A 19,706-nucleotide genomic window follows, 5' to 3' on the forward strand; every position below is an offset into this window, starting at 1 on the left:
ATCGAATAATATAAGCGTTTTTTTATATCTCTCATGGCAACGTTTTGAATGCGATTTTGGTTTTAAATTTCACTTCATCTTACGTCTTTACTATCTTTCGTAGAACAAAACTGTAACTAGGTCACCGATGAATTGTTAAACCCCAACACAATCGACTTCTGATGCGGGTCAATGGACGCACGAAACAATGCAAATTACAAATAAAAACTAGTGAAACTGTTATAAATCTTTGTATATTCATATGCATGTTGCGGAATTGCATACAATAGGTATATTTGTTATTTGTCTGGCTGTCACACTTTTGTTTTTGTAGAATGCGTGTTTTTTGATTACTTCTAACCGAAAAAATGCTGAAAGAAAATCGGGGTATCGGTTACTTTTGTTTTTGAAGTTGAATATACCTAAAAACTTTTTATTTCAGTTGCCAACAATTAAAATCATCTTATAGTGTAGATATTATCTTACTATCTTACTTATAACTACTATTATAAATGCAAATGTTGGGATGTATGGATGATGGTTATTTGTTAGAAGATATCTCCGTAACGGCTCACCGAATCTTGATGACATTTGGAACAGATGTAGAACATAGTCCTCCCCGGCGGACGATAGAGAGTAATTATATAATTTTAAAATATATTTGTTAAGGCATATAACATAAGAACATTTTGGGAGAAAAAAAATAAAACTTGAAGGCAATTGTCAGTAGATAAATCTCTAGAGTTTACTTATTGGAAAGCAATACAAAGACCAAGCAATTGCCCCAATTGCCAGTTCACAACCATGCACCTGAAGTTTCAAAGCTCGAGTTATTGTGGACAAGTGGAATCGATCCCTAAAGATAACTGCACTCATACAAATGAGAGACGTACATCTCAATATATCGATTTATTCCATGACATCTGTTTACTAGAAGTAATAACTCCTTTAAAACTAATAAAAATTACATATCTATATATATATAAAAGAAAATCGTGTTAGTTACACTATTTATAACTCAGGTTTTTATTTAACTTACTAACATAAATACGAATGTTTAGATGGATGTGATGTGGATGGATGGATGGGTGGGCTACGCTAATTAAGTTTTTTATATATCCATTTTTATGTATAAAATGTTACTGTAGAGAAGCTTTAAAGTTAACTATGACATTTTACATAAAAAAAGAATCTTTAAATCGGAAGCCACTAATATAGTCTTCAGTAGATAAATATTAAATAGGCATAATATTAAATTCCTAACACAATTCATATAATGGTCTATCCTAATGTAATATAACATATGTTTCTATTATATATTTACTTGCAGACATAAATAGGCCATGTCGCCATTTCACTTGTTAAATAGGTCGTTTTAACAATACGAGAGAATATGTATATAAAAGCCACTAATTATGCCTACACACTGCTTATTTCAACTTAAAAATATTCCGTCTTTTTATATTATAACACGCAGCCCGCAAAGTCGATTTAAAAATAAAATTTATTAGTAGGCTATGTGTTTTTTCAGACTATTTACCTCTATGCCAAATTTCTTTGAAATCCGTGGAAACGTTTTGAAGTTTATATTAGTAAGAAGATAATATTAAAAGTACTAGAATAACTTATAGAATAGTTTGTTTAAAAGAGGTTGTATAAAATAAATTGTGGATATACATAACTGATCTTGATTCCATAAGAAAGATATTTCAAAAAACATGTTAAACTCTTAGTTAACACGAAAATGTTGTAGGATTTTGAATTTTGTACGTGCGAATTTACCTATTAATGGTTGTACCAGTAACATAGTTATGATTGGGTGACGAATTTACATGCCAACGACATGGAAATGTATTTCCATTTACGATTAAATCCTATGCAAATGTCGCGAAGTTGGAATATTGAACTATAATACACGCTCTGATGTAAGCTAGTGGTAGTAAATGCATTGATGCGGATTATGCGAATAGTTAATGAGCATCTATCATACAGGATAGCTAGGTGACAGTTTTATGGTTAAAATTGTCAAACATATAGTTGGGTAATGACATTAAAATCTCTATCTATATATATAAAAGAAAGTCGTGTTTGTTACACTATTTATAACTCAAGAACGGCTTTACCGATATGTTTTATTTTTTTTTCATTACTAATATTATAAATGCGAATGTTTAGATAGATGTGATGTGGATCGATGGATGGGTGGGCTACACTAATAAGGTTTTTTAATATATCCACGCGGACGGAGTCGCGGGCGATAGCTACTTAAATATATTGTTATCTTTGTTGTGTTAAAGATAATTAAAGAGATAACGATATGTTTATTCAATGGTTTTGGTTAAGAAACTAGTCAGTCCTATGATGTTAAATCTCAGGCTTAAAGTTTTCTGTAAAAAACAATAAGGAGATAGTAAAGAAATAAAAGGAGAAAAGATTGCGTTGTGCGTTACTTACTCAAAAAAGATGAAATGCGTACATGTTAAATGCCGGCAACACATCCGTGGTTCCTCTGGTATTGCAGATGTACAGGGGTGTCGTTGTACACCTCGGTATTACCGTTGTTAGTTTGGCTTATCTTATAGAAAAAAACTTACAATATACGTAAGAAAATATATCTGTTTTTAGATTTACGTTAATTTACTATCGCATTAGCATGTTCTATCGATTATCAGGAATAAATCTTCTGCTATTATCAATCTATAAAAAATTTGAAGTAAGAAATCAAGAAACTCTGAATCGCGATATTGTATTGTGCTCGATTGGTTTGGTATGTATGTCATTTGTTGTGTTCTATAGATTTCGCTACTCATAGTGTGGCAATCGCGAACAACAAGTTTCATGAAACAGTAGCGCAATCGTACTAAAGTACATAAATATTCAAATCGTATTTACTACGAGTTTTTATTCTCTTACACATACTAATATTAACATATCGCCAGATTTAAGTATCTACAAGTACCTTTAACGCATAGTCTTAATATAAATTATGCCTTGTCATTTGTTCTATGTTCATTTCTATACTTCATACTGAGACTCGGAGGCTACCCAAAGTTTAGGTGACTAGGCCATAGTCAACCACGCTAGCCCAGTGCTGTTTGGTTAACATCACACATATCTTAAGAACTTTCTCTCTTTGCTTTTCTTCACCTTAAGAACTTCAGATAAACGTACATATGAAATTCTAAAATAGAAAAACACATCGGAAACAGAATCGAACATGGAAGTGTTGATTTCGATCCGGTCCGATTAACACTTAATACCTCCGCTACCGATTGTCTCTTGCAACTGGTTACCTGTCTGAAAAATGTCTCTATTAGCTAATTACAACCGCACCTAATCTCTTAAGACATCAGTGAAGTTTTGATAAAGGTGTGTGAAGATTAGGCGACCTTCGTCAAAATGTCCGAGAGTACTTAATCAACTTACGCAGTAGATTCTTACCGACGGGTCAACAAACTCAGACTAAGCATGGTTTTGGTTACTTTGGAGTAATATAGCAAGTGCGAATTGAATTTTGAGTGTTACTTTATTAATCTGTCTCATTTTCTCACATATACACTATTATCAAAGAAACTAATATTCCAAATTAAACCGGCTTATTAAAAGCCTTAAAATTATAGTCCGATTTTATTTTTTATAAGAAAATAAATTCGTTTTTTCATTAAGTTTGTAATGTAAAGTAGACCACTTCGTACTTGGTGTAGAAAAAGTTTAAAAATATGTTGGTTCATTAATATATACTGGTCTAGACGAAGCAGTTTGTTGGGGCTGACGCTGCAGCATCTTTCAAGTCTCTCGCCAAGATGTTATAGATTATGATAATATTAGAAATGGAAATTTTTATTATGCCATCGTACTTTCTACGGAGTATTTTTACTTGAAAATATGGAAATGTAGTACCTATTTATAAACTTGTTTGAAAGTAACAGATGCAAGATTTGAAAAGATTATTAGAAAAAAATATATGTAAACTGTTCAGTCTTCTTATGCAGCTTGTTTTTTCTCTTCTGATTTTATTTCTATCTCACCTCTTTTTGTTAGATTTTTTATATTAACTATAAGGTTGCAAACGATTAAGCTGCCAGCTGAATTTGCCGAAATAGTGAAGCGACCGCTGCCCACAAACATTCTCAATTACATATCCGTAGCATAGGCAACAGCAAGCCGTTGCAAGGCATAGAATGTAATTTGCAAGGCATAGAAGGATTCTATTGTTGCTGGTGTATACCAGCACTTGACCAGCGTGGTTGACTATGGCCTAGTCACCGCTAACTCAGGGTAGACTCCGAGCCCATCGGTGGGGAAATATAGTGAGCTGATGATGATAGTGTATACCACTGTTAAATAATACTGTCATTTTTTCTTCAGATTTTTCGGATACTTGTGAAACGCAATGGCCAGCGTTAAAAAAACTATATAATATTGTCATCGTTAAATGGGAATCTTAAGGACTGAAACTTTGGATTCTAATTAATAACAGGTTTTAAAATTTGTACCAGACGCTAATAAAATTATAGGAGGCAGGTGGGAACAAAGTTTTTGCCGTAGGCGATGCGCAGTGGGTCAACAGGTTCGCTCGAGCACCAGCTGAGATATAAAGCCCTTCAACTGCTTACTTACGAGATTTCGTATAACCTTACAATACATGCTATAAAGTAATTGGTATAACACGGTTCAGTTTAAAATTATTGGATTTTTTGTTGATTTATAAAGTTTTTGCGCCGCGAATACGTAACATTCGAGACAAAAATCTGCTAACACATTAACTACCGCAGTTAGTCATATAATGGATTTAGTTTAAAAAAATCTATACTTAGTAATGGTTTAATAAATACTTAAAATACACTTAAACTCACGTTTAACATTTAATTACAGAAACTGACATTTAAAAGGCCGGCAACGCATCTGCGGTTCCTCTGGTATTGCTGATGTCCATGGGCGTCGTTGAACACCTCGGTGTTCTCGCTGCTCGTTTGCCTCCTTCTGTTATAAAAAAAAGACACGGTCCAAATTGTGACATGTGTTTCGAGTTGTTTATAATTATTTCTTTTATGCTATTTAGAGGGACACGTATTTTATTGTTGTCTAGCTTTTGTATTTATTAGGCAGTCGGCGTCAACAAACGGATGTCAGATGATCTATTATGTTCCCCGCGCACGTCTACCCGTACCGTCTGCTTGAAGGAGAAATATGTCTTATTATTTGAGAATAAATTATCTTTGTCTTTCCTTACGAGATCAAAAGATTCACAATTTATAAAATACTATGTTTTAAATGTAGAAGATATCTAGGAAATGTGCTTAATATTTTTATTGTTAAGTATTTCACAATCATCTGTAAGTATACTCAAAAATATTTACTTGGAGAAATTGTTTCATATTTAGCTGAATAATGCCGTAGTATGAACGTTCATTTCTTCTCTACGATTATTTTTGCAATAATTGTTAGCTGCCACCGTACTTGAATTAAAAAATAATAATTTATATAATCCTTCACGAAACAAGCGGTAATTATATAGTCTGCTGGTTTATTCCATAAAAATTTGTTCCTTGCATTTTCATCTCACCCTTCAATTAGTAGCGATCTCATAGCCACGTCTGCCGAATATGAATTTTGCTAAATTCACGGTGTAGTTAATTTCGTGCAAGTCGGGCAGCCGCCCTGTATTGATTTTTGTTATTTGCATCGCGTCTGCACTCCGGTGTATCTGCGGCTATTGTTGGATGGATGTCCAATTGTGGATCCTTTATGTGGACGCTTTTATTGAATTTTCGGCCAGCGCTTCTGTATTCGCCAGAAGGGTTTTTTTATCTGTTTTTTCACTCATCATCCGTTATCCTTTCAGTGTAGTATTGTTCAGATAGTTTTAAATTAAGCACGGTTGTCCACAAATTTAAAAAACAATTTTAAGTTGTTTTACAAGTCACCGATACCCATAGAAATTGGGTCATTCAACTGCCTTAACCAATAAGGATAAAAATGAACCATATAATAATTAACAAAAATAACTGTAAAATTAAATCTAAACATAATTTCATTACAAACTTAAAGCTCCACAATAGATTAAACAAACGAATCTTAATTTGCTCGAATTATTTGCGTTCCAGCATTTCGAACTATGTCTGAAACTTAAATCAGAGAGCGTGTAAGTGGCGCAACTGAGGTGTTATTTTGAAATCTACCTGCCGTACCATCGTCGTCTGGAAATAGTTCCCTTGTATTTGGGTCGGTGGTTATAATTATCTCTGCCCTGTCGCTTTATCGGCCACAGCTCTGATAATAAAATTGGAAATCACTTGATGTGACTTTATTAGATTTTAGTACTTATTGAAAACAGAACATTATAGTTCACCCAAAAGCAGACACTTAAATAGATTTTATAATATTTTCAATCAAGGATTTTCATTATGGTCTCTATCCGTTGTGAATTAGAAGCGTCTATAATGCACGTAGCACAGGGACGTGGAAGCGAACCTTTGCTGATATAATGTGATGTTTGATTTGAAATTGGCATGGATATGGTTCGTAATGGCAAAGCGATTACTAGACCTGCACAGTCAAAAACCGGAGTTTGCAAGCAAAATCCGACTTAATTTTATAAATGCGAAAGTTTAGATGGATGTTTGTTAGAAGGTATCTCCAAAACGTCTCAACGAATCTTGATAAAATTTAACACATAGTCTGGAAGAACACATAAGCTACTTACGAGTATTAATATATATTTTTTAGTTCATCTTGGAAAGCTTCGTGGGCGATAGCTTACGTTAATAAATTCCATTTCAATATCTCATCAAGATGCAAGTATAGCTTCGCTAAGGTTTTAGTTAGCTTTCTCTGGTGTGTGTTGGAAGGGTAATGTAGGAACTGCGATATCGTCGCCGTGTCTTGGCTAAATTGAGTAATTACCGGCCGAGATTACTCCGTGATTTGAGGGGCGGAAGGTATCGATCAGGAGCCTTTAGTATCACTTCAACGCTTCGTTTATCTTCGGGACCGTTAATATGTTAACATGTAAACGATTTAAAGGGGAACTTTCGATAAACGTCTAAGAAACATTACTTAAATATGTACGAAATACATAAGTGCAAGTGTATATTAAAATGTGATAGAAATATGATTACATGAAAATACACGGAGAGAGACTAATTTAACGTATTTGAAAATTATTTCCCGTAAAATAAGCGGTCATTTCTTTTAAAATTTATTTCTTATCCTGTTCGAAAGTTAAATCCCGTTATTTACTCAAATTCAGCATACAAGGCAAGAAGCAGAGGGATGAACTTTATGATTTCTTTTCAGTATGGTCTGAAAACCTATTCATTCGCAAGCTACAATAAACAATAGTTGGCTTTCTACAAATGTTCTGTTTGCAGAATATTCTGCTTAGCAAAACCTCCTACCGTATTTAATAATAGCTGCAGTATTTTTAAACAAATACAACTTAGAAACCATTGAAAAAGTGCACGCTTTTCTTTTCTTAAATTCCTCTGACAGTTTTTACCGTTTAGAGCAGCAATGGCGATTGGAGAATGGCAATCGATTATTTACTTTAATGCATTATAATTTGAATACATGTCATGTATAAAAGCAAAGCTATTTCTTTGCTTTAACGGAAGGCGCTTCGTCTACTACTTGAGCTGTGGCTGTTCATGGGTGGTGGCGACCATTTGACATTAGGCGAGTTTAATAATCTTATGTTTCGATTTTAATTATTGAGGTCCAGGACTAAGTCGAGATGGTGCGAAATCGAGAAAAGTGAAGACTTCTACTATCAGAGGCCTAGGTCCACCTCACGGCTGTTAGTTTCATCAGATCACTTTACGACCCCACCAAGGGGCTCGGAGCCTACCCTAAATCAAGAGTGACTAGGCCATAGTCAACCACGCTGGCCCAGTGCGGGTTGGTTGACTTCACACATATATTTGAATTTCTTCTCAGATATGTGCAGGTTGTATCACGATGTTTTCCATCACCGTAAGAAGTTGTTAGTTTAATAAAATTAAATTATGATTGTAAAATATTTTATAGGTATAATAGTGTTACACCAAATTTTTATACGTTTCTTTTCATGAGGTTATTAGCTTTATTTTTTTATAATTTTATCACACTTTTATAGCTTTAAATATAATCACGATAGTAACCATCATGCACATTTTTAATCGTTTTATCAATTTTAATTGTTTTTATTCTCACATGGTTTTCTTTAACAAATGTTAAATAAACAGCATTATATCCAGTCAGTATTAAAGATCACATACAACATGATATTAGACTCAATGAACTTCTATAATCCTTTTTTTTTGTAGTAGTTAAGTTTGTAATAAGAGACCTTTATAAAGTAATCTTAGTAAACTAAGGCGCATTTATATCTTCAGAATGTATTTTTTTAAATACTATTTTATTTCGTAACTTAATTTTTAATAATTGTCACTCATCGTTGATCTGGAAATTGATGATAGAAAATAGTATAAAGCCAATTCGTCTAGACGTCTCAATAATGTGTAACGTTTGCCCTCTTAAACTCATAGAACATTGAACTACTGTTTGCCCTCACCGTTTAAACCAACCCCTGCTAATCTTTTCGCTTAATTTATACCATCCCCTACTAATATATTTCACCTTAATAATTCTAATCTTTCATCTTGATCAAAGATTTTATAAAATAATTATTTAAATGTATTAAAATAAAATCGATTTACCAAATTGAAATGTTACAAACATCAAAGTTAAGTTTGATTAATTTTACATATCGCGTTGGCTTGTAATAGATTTTTTTTATGTGACGCAAAAACCATTTAATATTAATTTCGGCGTGGAATTGGTAATTCGAATAGCTTTACAAAGTCGTCATGGTGCGTTATCATGTTCGCTTAAATATTTTTTGCATATTTCTTTTCATCGCAAGGTCACTTGGTTTTATTTTTATTATATTAACCAAGGAAGAATGAAGATTTTAGGCTGTTCACCTCGTACTTTGACTATTATCTTAATTTCTTTAGCTTCCCATCTACGTTCTCATCAAGAGGTTCAGAGCCTATCCAATTTAGGGTATAGTCAACTATGCTGGTCCAGTGCAGGCTGGTCCACTTCAAACATATCTTGGAATATCTTTAACGACATGTACAGGAAGTTTTACTTCGCCGTAAAAACGTCGGATAAATGTTCATATGAAATTCTTAAATCAAAAAACACATTGGTACTTTTAGACCTTACTAATTAGAATCCTTTGGCGCGAATGGCGCGCTTTCATTACAGAGTCAAATGTCAGAATCATCAGTGAGGGGACATAAATGTTAGTAAGGCTAGTGCTGTGCCAGTACACCGGCACAGTGTCGGATTTTCTTCCTAACAGTAAATGGGAATTATCGAACATGGACGTTATAGATTACTGTCCTCAAACGCAAGCATATGTTATGCTTAAATAAATATTATTTATTGAATTACTTTTTGCTATTGAACTTGTTGCAGCTTACCAACAGTTGGAGTGCATTCGCTTCGCATCTGTTGTGTTTTCGCTCCACCGCGTCCATTTGTTAAGACATTAAACGAAGACCCTATGAGCACGTGCTGTTTTTATATCTAACATAAACTGTTATTATCTTACTCCGACACGTAGGTATAATAGTTTACGACTACTATTATAGTCAAGGTTAACTATCGAAATATGTCTAAATTGTTATTCGTGAAATTTTATTATTTAACGATTGTTACGAAGAATTTACATGCAAATATGATTTCATATTTATGCAATATTAAATTGTAAATGTTTCAAGTTCTATTAACTACTGAAATGTTTTGTCACAATTGCAATTGTGAGAGACAATTTTAGCGTTTTACGATCCTATGTGATTATTAGAATCAATCCCATCCAAGACGGCATTGGCATAAGGACAAAAGTCAATACAGAAAGCTTAAAAAAACGAATCATAAACGAGTACATTGTTAACCGTGGGTTTCTGAGTCGAAAATCTCCATTTAAATTAATTGTTATCTTTGTATTGTTAAAGTTAATGACATGGATGAGGATATGTTTTATACAGAGATTTTAGACTCAGAATCCCACGGTAAACATTACATGTTTTTACACGTTAGTTTATTACAGATTTGGGTTTCACGGCTTCTTTGGATGCCGTCTAATTAAGTTATGTTAATCATTTATTTCCCTGGGTGTTAGAAAACTGTTTTAAGTAAATGAAGTCCCCACGAACTAGTGTAAGAATACTGAATGGTTTTTAAAACGTTTTGATATTAAATTACATTCAATTCATGTTTTGATTTGTCATTAAAATTACTTTAGGTGAAATAGTAATTTTACCCAACAAAATGATATACGATAAACTGGAATTCGCATTGTTTTTACATTATATTTGTGCGATTCGACGTTTCCGAATTAAGTAGGGTATGTCCACAACATACATTGTGGTTTTAATTAACGTTTGCGGTGTTTAGCATAAAAGCAATCGCGCGAATTAAAGCGAAATTTTCAGTTGCCTTAACAATTTATTAATTTACTCAATGATGTAAAGGTACAAGATACTTGATATTTGGATAGTTGATAAATGATTTCTCTTTGTCACATATAGCTTATTAGGGTTTTGATAAGTCGAATTTGCAATGGGCGTAGCTTGAATCTATTTTACATAATCGCGGTTGTTGACCCGCGTGGATCTTCCTTATATTCAAATATGAAGTCATCACAATTATTTTACTAAAGTTATATTAAGTCATAGCCATTAATATGGCCGTAAATGGCATTAGTAATTCGTTTTGGATAACTTTTTGTGCATGGATAAAAGACACAATACATAAGACGCTTATTCTATTAAAAACTAGCAGTTGTCCGCGACTTCGACCGCGCAGAATTAAAAAATCTACTAATAAATAGAGGCTGTGTCATCCAGGGATAGTGCAGCTTTTCAACAGTGAAAGAATTTTTGGAAATGGGTTCAGTAGTTTCGGAGCCTCTTCAAGGTTAAGAAAGAAACAAAAAATTTCAATACATTCAGTATCACCGACTAGCCCCGCAAGGTAATTTTCATTAAAATAAATATTTAAGTGGCATGGAACGTGTTAAGAAACTGTGTTACTTCAAATGTAGTCATAACAACGTTCGTTAAAATAAATCAGTGTGTAAGAAAGATGACGTTGCGTCGGGCATTGTCAAAGGGGATGGGGAGTCTACCACACATGCCGATTGCCAATAAATCACCCTAATGTTTGCTTACCGACTGTCGCCTGAAAATACAACTAGTGCATTCGGAGATCGGCACGTTTGCTACACAATGTCTCAGCGTTTTTATTGTTTCAACAATCTGTGGAACATTCTGATAAATGTCAAAACATAAATTACGCGAATTTAGATCTTCAATTCTTAGCTTTAATATAAGTTTCTTAAATAATCGTTTCCCTAAAGAAATATAGGCATAATCATTTTATAGATAATAGTTAAGTCTAAAGAATATGTAATCTTTAGTTTCCACCATTGAATTAAGCATACCGAACTAAATAATTTATTGTATTTTCGGTCTCAACCCATCTGTGTCCCACTCGCTAACTCCATAATGACTGTGACTCAATGTCGAATGATTTATGTTCATTGTTCACTCAATATCAACGATTTATTTGGGAATCCATAATGGACGGAGAATGGATGTGTAATTATTTAAAATATCGACTTAATCAATCGTTATTTACATGAGTAGGAAGTAATTTAACATGGTCATTGGACTCTGATTTTACGAGTCAGTTTTATGAATCACGGGGCGTTCATTAGAACGGGCGAAAGTAACTGGTCCACGCATCTCTCGTGAGTCAGTTTTAATTTGTCTCGTTCAGACTTTTAGACTGTTTATATACAAGCATTTGTGTTGTGAAGATTTATTATTGACTGTCACGGGCATCAAAAAGTGTGTTAAAACAAAACTTTAGATAGATTTGCTATTCATTTAACCAAATAGTAAACTCAATAAAGAGGTCAAATCAACTTTTTTCTATTCTTATGTCTAGTTGTAGCTACACACAAGGAATTGTCGGACAAGTTTTGTTGAAATTTAACACAAAATCTTGTTTAAACAAGTTATCTCGTTAATAATATACAAATTGATTTACTAGAAAGTACCATACTGTCATATATAAAATATCAAAAGATAAATAATACTTCCACCTAGGTATGAACTTTATCGATAGAAATCACTACGTTATGCGTTTATTTACTTGGATAATTCTGTTTAGCATTGCGACTTTTAAATAGACAAGAATTTAATATTAAAAGAAGGAATTATTGAAAATATTTTCGTAAGATTGTTAACTAGGGTATGGAGTTGGTTTATATTTAACGCGGCAACAAAATGTTTGCAGGAGAGCGCACTCCAGTTGTTTTTAACTAAATGAGTGTATCGTTTAAAAATAACCGTTTAACTGGATCGCTAACTACAGAAAGCTTCGATACAGTTTATTTCAAGATAATATGTAGCTCGTAATCAGGTCGCTGTTATATGGAATAATATTCATTTTTATAATACTCTATGACTCAAGTAAAACAATATTTCAAAGGGAATTATGTCTTGAAAAAATCAGACAATTACGAAAAAACGTTTTCTTTTTATACCTGTGGTTAAATGCATATTTTGTCAAAAAGAGTTATTTATGTAGACTAAAAACCCTGAGAGTTATATGTAAAAAATCGTAATAATTCACATAAAATCTGAATAACAGTGTTAACATCTTTACCCATAACATTTTTAATTATTTTACCGCGTTCTTACGAGTTGCCAGTACTAGTAGTAATTTTATATAACCTGTTGACATTATAAAAAATACCTCAAGCTTAGGTCTTGTAATTATAAATGTAGGCTATAAAAATATAAAAGTTTTCTCAACACTGTTTACATTTACATTAGCAGTTTTTAACATTTTCTTGAACTCATATTTACTTAAAGTACATAAGAAAATATTGGAAAAACACGTTGGGACCCACAAAATTATCTACATTAATATTATAGTAAAATAACTACTGAATCAATTTGAAAAATTCTATCACTGTTGGGAAGCTTCAGTATCCCCGGGTGACATAGACTATAATTATTACTAGCTTTTTAAATTCCGCGCGGACGAAGTCGCAGACAACTGCTAGTATTTTATATATACGTTTCCGGCTCCTGACAAGAAACATCTCCTTGCTCACTGCATTAGAATGTACGTGTCCAAAGTCTAGTATCATTACTAAGTCACGCACAGTCGCTGCCGAGTTCCATTTTAGTAATACAATTCTAAAAACGTTTTTCCATCTTCAAACAAATCATTGTCGTAACATTTGTGAGACGTTTGAACGACGAACATATGCCACTTAATTACGTAAAGCGTAACGAAACTGTCGTTCAATGTTTTTGTTTGCTTTGGCACGAGCCCGAGGCTCGAAGGGCGATCAAATTTTTCAACATCCGTCCCCAAGATAGCGTTCGCTCTCCGCTCTTATCGGATACTTTATAACTAACGGTTGGCTGCTATTTAAAAAAAAATTTCAACGGCCAGTACCCCGCCAGAATATTCAATTGATATAAAACCTTTTTTACAAATAAAACATTGTCATTTTATAAAACTGCATCTACCTTTCTTGTGTTAGTAATATACGATAGCTTGTAAACATTCCTAAGTTAAATATAAATAAAATGATAAAAATCGTTTTATTTGCTTTCTAATCATAATTTGACATTATTGGATTGGTCTTAAAAATTGTTCAGTCGTCTATTTAGTAAGCGCATTGTACACGTTTTCTGAACATATTTATACCGTTATATAAATTTTATACTACAATATAGTGGATTTACAGGTAAATAGTGATGTAAATTTAATTATTTTTACATAATTAATTGTCCATTGAAATTAACTTAAGATTTATCCGATAGACAAAAACATATTGGCATATTGCGTACAACGCAAGTTGTCATCCTGAGAAAAATGGTGAAAAGATACATTTAGGATTGTTTATCTCATCAACAAAAGTGATAGTCTCATTCCCAGTTAACTATGTACTATAAAACAAATATTGTGGTTTTGTTTATTTTTTGATATGGCGTTACGTTTACGAAATTTAAGGGCGTTCATCTTTCCGTGAGGGCTATCACCAACTTTGTATACAATCGTTATCATATCAGAGTCACACAAGGCTGGTTCGACGCCTGTGAACACTCGGAGCGCCCATGCTGCGTCCCGTCCCCCGCTGGCCCTCCCCACCCCGCTACAATCCCCGCTCGAAGCCCCTTTTATTGCAGTCTCCGTTTAGCCGCTGAAGTGGACGGCTGTATGTAACTCGCTATCTAAGCTTTTCGAGTTCGAGCTTTTTATAACCAATTTGTATTGAAGTGTTATCCTCTTTCCGTGCGCTACATTGTCCTGCGAATACAATTAATAGGTGTTTGTGGCCAGTGTGTCCGAATATTATTTTTATTCGGTAGTGTGTCTATTGTTCGACGGTTAAACGTTAACGGTTTTTAAGTGTGCATATCGTCGTGGTTCCTTTTCTAAACTTTCGTGATCGTGTTTATAATTCATCATCGGATATTTCAATGGAATGAGTCAAACTGCTTAGTATCTAAATAAATAAACAGGTAAGTTTAAAATATACCATTGAATTTGTACTTATAATTTCCTCGGTTATTAGTAAAATTTCTATAAATAAAAATGCATTTTAATTAACTCTGAGGTTATTAGTGGCGTCTGTGATGATATAAATATTTAATTATCCCACGAATCTACGGCGAAGGGCTGTCGTTTGGGTGTGGGGAAATAATACTGACGGGAGTATTCAACGTCGAACGTTGGGCGAGGGGTTGCCTTGCCTACACGGTGCATTTGCGATTACAATGGAGACATTTTCATGAGAATATTTTTAACAAAATCTTGTGTAATTTTAAATGTTAAATTAACTTCACATTTGTAGGTAGAGGAAACGTACAAGGATAATAATTTTATTCGTGTATTCGTTACTATTTATAATTGATTTTGTAATTACAGGTATATGTATAAGTTAACAATAAAATGCATATAAGAATTGTAATATGATCTTCAGTATTTATACCATACTAGCCGTACCACATAATAATCAAACCTTGGAAAGATTTCTTAAGCAATATATCTCGGAGATCGAGATAAAATGGGGTTTGGTATTACATAAGTTTGTAAAAAGCATCCCCATGAAGTCGCTTTTAACCCAAAAGAGCTCGTTTCGATCATGGGTAAATCAAAGCCTTACGTCACGATAAAAAAAAATATTTGCTGAAAATAAATCTATTGCCACTATATGACATAAATATCTTCAATTGAATACGCTTTTATCTTTTCTTCATAAGGTATTTGTCCCTACAATATGTAACTTAGGTACAGGCACTGACCCTTACTATCACCGGAAACAACACTCGCAAAAGGCCAGCACAATAGCTTTGTAGGTAGGTAGGTTCAGACTGCTATTATTAAGAGCACAATTGTAATTTAAAAATAAACAAAAAGACAAACCTATTTTCTTTTCATGCAGCTAATCTACTGCCATACTTACTGACGCTGACACATAGTGGAGATTGTTCACACTAAATCCATACTTAGGGACGGATTACGGCGATTAATCTTAAATTGCTTGCCTTGTTTGACATGTGACATGACACGTTTGTATTAGACGATGCGTAGATTTGCAGAGTAACAACCCTGTCAAAAAAGAAGCATCTCATTTAAGATTTTTAAACAAAGTTTTGAATTAATTATAATTTTTTTGAACAGATTACAAGTTATTTCTTCTATTTCGTAACGGGTATTCGTTAACTGGTCTCAAGGTATGTGAAGCTAGCCCTTAGGGGTGGCGTTACATCTGCGTTTCCCTTCCATATTGGGACTACGCTTAGATGTTTATGGAATGTTGGCCCTCCAACCATTAAAATATACTCGTTTGTTACTGAAGAAACTTTTTGTAATTAACTACAACGTGTAAATATCGGAAGCTTAATTGAGTATTTTTTTTTACTAAATGGACAAAAACGTACTAAAAATAGCTATCTCTGTTGGAAACTTATACATAGTGTCAAAAAATTACAAAAAAACTCAATATATGGCGCATTGTAGACACGACAGACCGCCAGGTTCCATCCACACCATCTCGATGGCTAGCAATCCATGACCGTGCGGTTTGCGCGAAACTTCCTGCCTCGCACAGCAGCGTTGTGGAATGGTCTGTCTTCGGTGGTATTTCCAAACCGCTACGACTTAGGGTCCTTCAAGAAGCGAGCTTATCACTATCTCAAAGGCCGGCAACGCATCTGCGGTTCCTCTGGTATTGCTGATGTCAATGGGCGTTGTTGAACACCTCGGTGTTCCCGCTGCTCGTTTGCCCCCTTCTGTTTAAAAAAATGTGTACCTAATTTTTGGATACAATAAATGTAATTTTCATACAATTACATGATTACGGAATTCATACAAACAACGACAATAACAAAACTATATTTTCCGATACATTTTTATTGGCGTCAATTGTCTGATATTAATCACAACTTATCGTGTTAGATTAGAAACTACAAGAATAATATGTGTTAGATGTTTTGATATGTTTTCACACCTACAAAGCATGCGTGTTATCTTGCGAAACTACATGCCCATATCAACTAAAAACATGTAAATATAAATTCCTAGAACAATAGTTTCTTTATCAATATTAGTCAACCTTGAAATTTATTCAAAAACTAATGACGTCAATACTAAATGAAGATTTTGTATGCAATAGTCAACTATAGCGTTAGTAGGTCACTATTTCTTTATAAATTACATCTAAAACAAAATAATAGAGATTCAGTACTCACGTTCGTACGAACATAGAATTTTACACCTATGGTATTATTTCCTTGTAGATTCGGTTGCAGAATAAGAGTGAAGCGTTAAACACTACCACACGGAAGTCATACCATAAGCAACATAGCCATTGTCATATCTGTGTGTGCGTGAGGTATTGTCCTGTGTTGCCATCGACAAAATCTTAAATCCTTATTACATCGTTGTGGTATGTTACACATTTTGTAACAGCCTTTAGAGTACACAGTATGTTTGAATAAACACATTTTAATAAAAAAAAACAAATTTGAAATAAGATTTTATGGAGAATGTTGAAAAATTGTTGAGTTGCAGGCACACAGATAAACAATAATTTGAGTATATTTCTAGACTATTACTAGAGTCCTAGAACATTTCGAAGTGGTCACTGAACAGCGGCAATAATTTAACATTTCCGTTGTTATGAACCCGTCCAATATAATACTATGGTACTTAATCATGACCATCAATTGAACATCCTGTTTATCTTATCAATGTTTTAAATTGAGAATTTTTACTTTAATTTTTAGTCGTGTAACACACAATGCGTACGTTTAACTAGTAAACTTTGGATGACAGTCTAAGACGGATAAAATAACAGGCGAATTTTAATGCAAAAATGGGACCTCCAAGCAAAACCTTACCATCAAAGAAAATCAAAATCGGTGCACGAGGTGCGGAGTTACGCGGTAACATACATAAAAACGAATCGATAACCTCCTTGTTTTTGAAGTTGGCTAAAAAAAGTATATTTTTTTGGCTTAGTATAGGTCAAAACGGGCAATGCCCAAGTGAAGAAAATCCTCAACATTAACGAGACAATACTACGCAATACGCTTGTACGAACTATAAACAAAGGATATTGTAAGATTAACCCAGTTAACTGTTAACGCTTTATTGACTGACTGGTTTTATTTACACTGAGTTAACTTTGATTTGTTTTTAATTTACACATTATTAATATTACATTCCCGCATCAAAATATGTATATGACGAGTATTTTGTACCTTTTAATTAAATACTTATTACTGTAATTTATATATTTTAAATAGTCTTGTGATTATTTTTAATCCAAGCTAAATCAAAATTCTGTGGCTTAATTTAATATTTAGCAAGATAAAGTATTTTAATGATATCATTTATCTTTCCATTTTTAATCTGTTCCTAGAAAACAATCATTTAATGAGTATCCTGGATTATGTCTAATCCATATTTTGGTTTAAAATTTTGTTACTAAATCCAATGCATGTCGGAATCGAGTAAATACAAGTTAATAAGTGATATCTATAAAGGAAAAGCATGCAGATAAAGTCAAAAGTAATAGAAGTATAATTTAAAAGAATCACGTCAACTGTAAAAAATTGTTGAAATTGTTGTTATAAAATGATAATGTATTACTCCATAAAATTCAATTAAACACTGTTTAGTTAAACGAGTGTTTTAAATCTGACCGTTAGTGGTATCATGGACGTCAATGACGGTAAAAAATATTTTTAATCCTTAAATATCTAATGAGTATCAAAACTGCTTTATTAAGTGCTTTGTTATTTATTTGTAAAGATCGCTTTTTTTAAACCTACGTATAATCTTATTTCAATAATTATTATTTCTAGTAATGTTTAATATTTTAACGAGATACAAGGATTAACATATGTTTAAGCTAAAATATAATTAAAACAAGTTTTTTACGGTCTTTTAATCTTACTAATATTATAAATGCGAATGTTTGGATGGATGGATGATTGTTACAAGGTATCACCTGAACGGCTCCATGGATCTCGCTGGAATTTAGATATGTAGAGCATAGTCTGTAAAAACATATAGGCTACTAATTAAGTTTGCTTTTAATTCCGCACGGACCGTGTCGCGGGCGACTACTAGTATCTAATAATACACGTTAATAATATTAAAACCTTTTTATTGTTATTTTATGTTTTAATTAATTGTATAAAAGTCCTTTACTTTGTTTCCCAGTCCCATTCTTTTATAAACAGTTGACATAATAACAAAGAAATTAAAATTTCAAGTTTAGAGAGTCATTTAGGCAACGAAGTGTGAAATATAAGTGGCATCTTAATGAGTGGATTGTTAGAGAAAAGTAGAAACACTCTCCGTACACTCGAAAGCGGCGAAATTAAATTGAAATGAAGAAATTTGCGAAACTAGAGTCGACGTTCAGGAAGTCATCATGGTAAATGACGAAAATAGAGTCGTTCCGAGTGACGTCAGAAGAGAGGGAAAGTGATAAATATATGATTAATAAACATTATTTTTGCATTGCAAAACAGCTTTCTTATAACCTTATATCCTAGAGATTAGAATAACTGTCTGTGTCCATTCACCAGCTCTATAACATGGAAATTTTTATCTTACTAATTTTATAAACACGAAATTTTAATATTTATTACAATTATGAAGTCTAAGTCTAATGAGAATAATGATGAGGGTGAAAACTGAATACACATATATTTCTAGAATACAATTTCCGAGTTTGTCAAGAAGACTAAAAAATTGAAAATGCATCCTCAATACATTTTTAGTCACTTATTATCTACGGTTATTTTTACGTCAAACGAGATAAAAAATTTGAACAATGTAAATGTTCACAATTTAAATTACCGTCATAATTCTTTTACATGTTTTTAAAAAAATATCTGTAAATGAATCAGAGTTGTTTAAATGACCATAATCATATTTATTATGATGTGTATGTGTAGACAGTTCGATAGTAACATTAATATAGCCACCTAACGTATCGGAACCAACGCTGTGGGTCACTGTCCTTTACATTGACTCTCGCAGCTAATAAATACATTCCGTTTTGAAACTGTATGACAGAAGATTATTAACATCAATATGTAAGTATTCTAGACATATATAAG

At 33.0% G+C, this 19,706-nt stretch overlaps 1 protein-coding gene across 4 annotated transcripts in view; it reads left to right on the plus strand.

The window, feature by feature from the left end:
- The window catches only part of Src64B (Tyrosine-protein kinase Src64B), a 71,904-nt gene that overhangs the window by 6,954 nt on the left and 45,244 nt on the right, over positions 1-19,706 (plus strand). For 2 of the 4 annotated variants that reach the window (XM_013317087.1, XM_013317090.1), the window contains exon 1: positions 14,265-14,585. The exons of the other annotated variants lie outside the window; for them this stretch is intronic. The gene's annotated coding sequence lies outside the window, so the exon portion shown is untranslated. Of the gene's footprint in view, positions 1-14,264; positions 14,586-19,706 lie in introns of those variants that run through there. 4 annotated transcript variants of the gene reach the window in all.

Source organism: Papilio xuthus, unplaced genomic scaffold (genome assembly GCF_000836235.2).
Source record: "Papilio xuthus unplaced genomic scaffold, Pxut_1.1 DF826945.1, whole genome shotgun sequence".
Classification (NCBI taxonomy): Eukaryota; Metazoa; Arthropoda; class Insecta; order Lepidoptera; family Papilionidae; genus Papilio; species Papilio xuthus.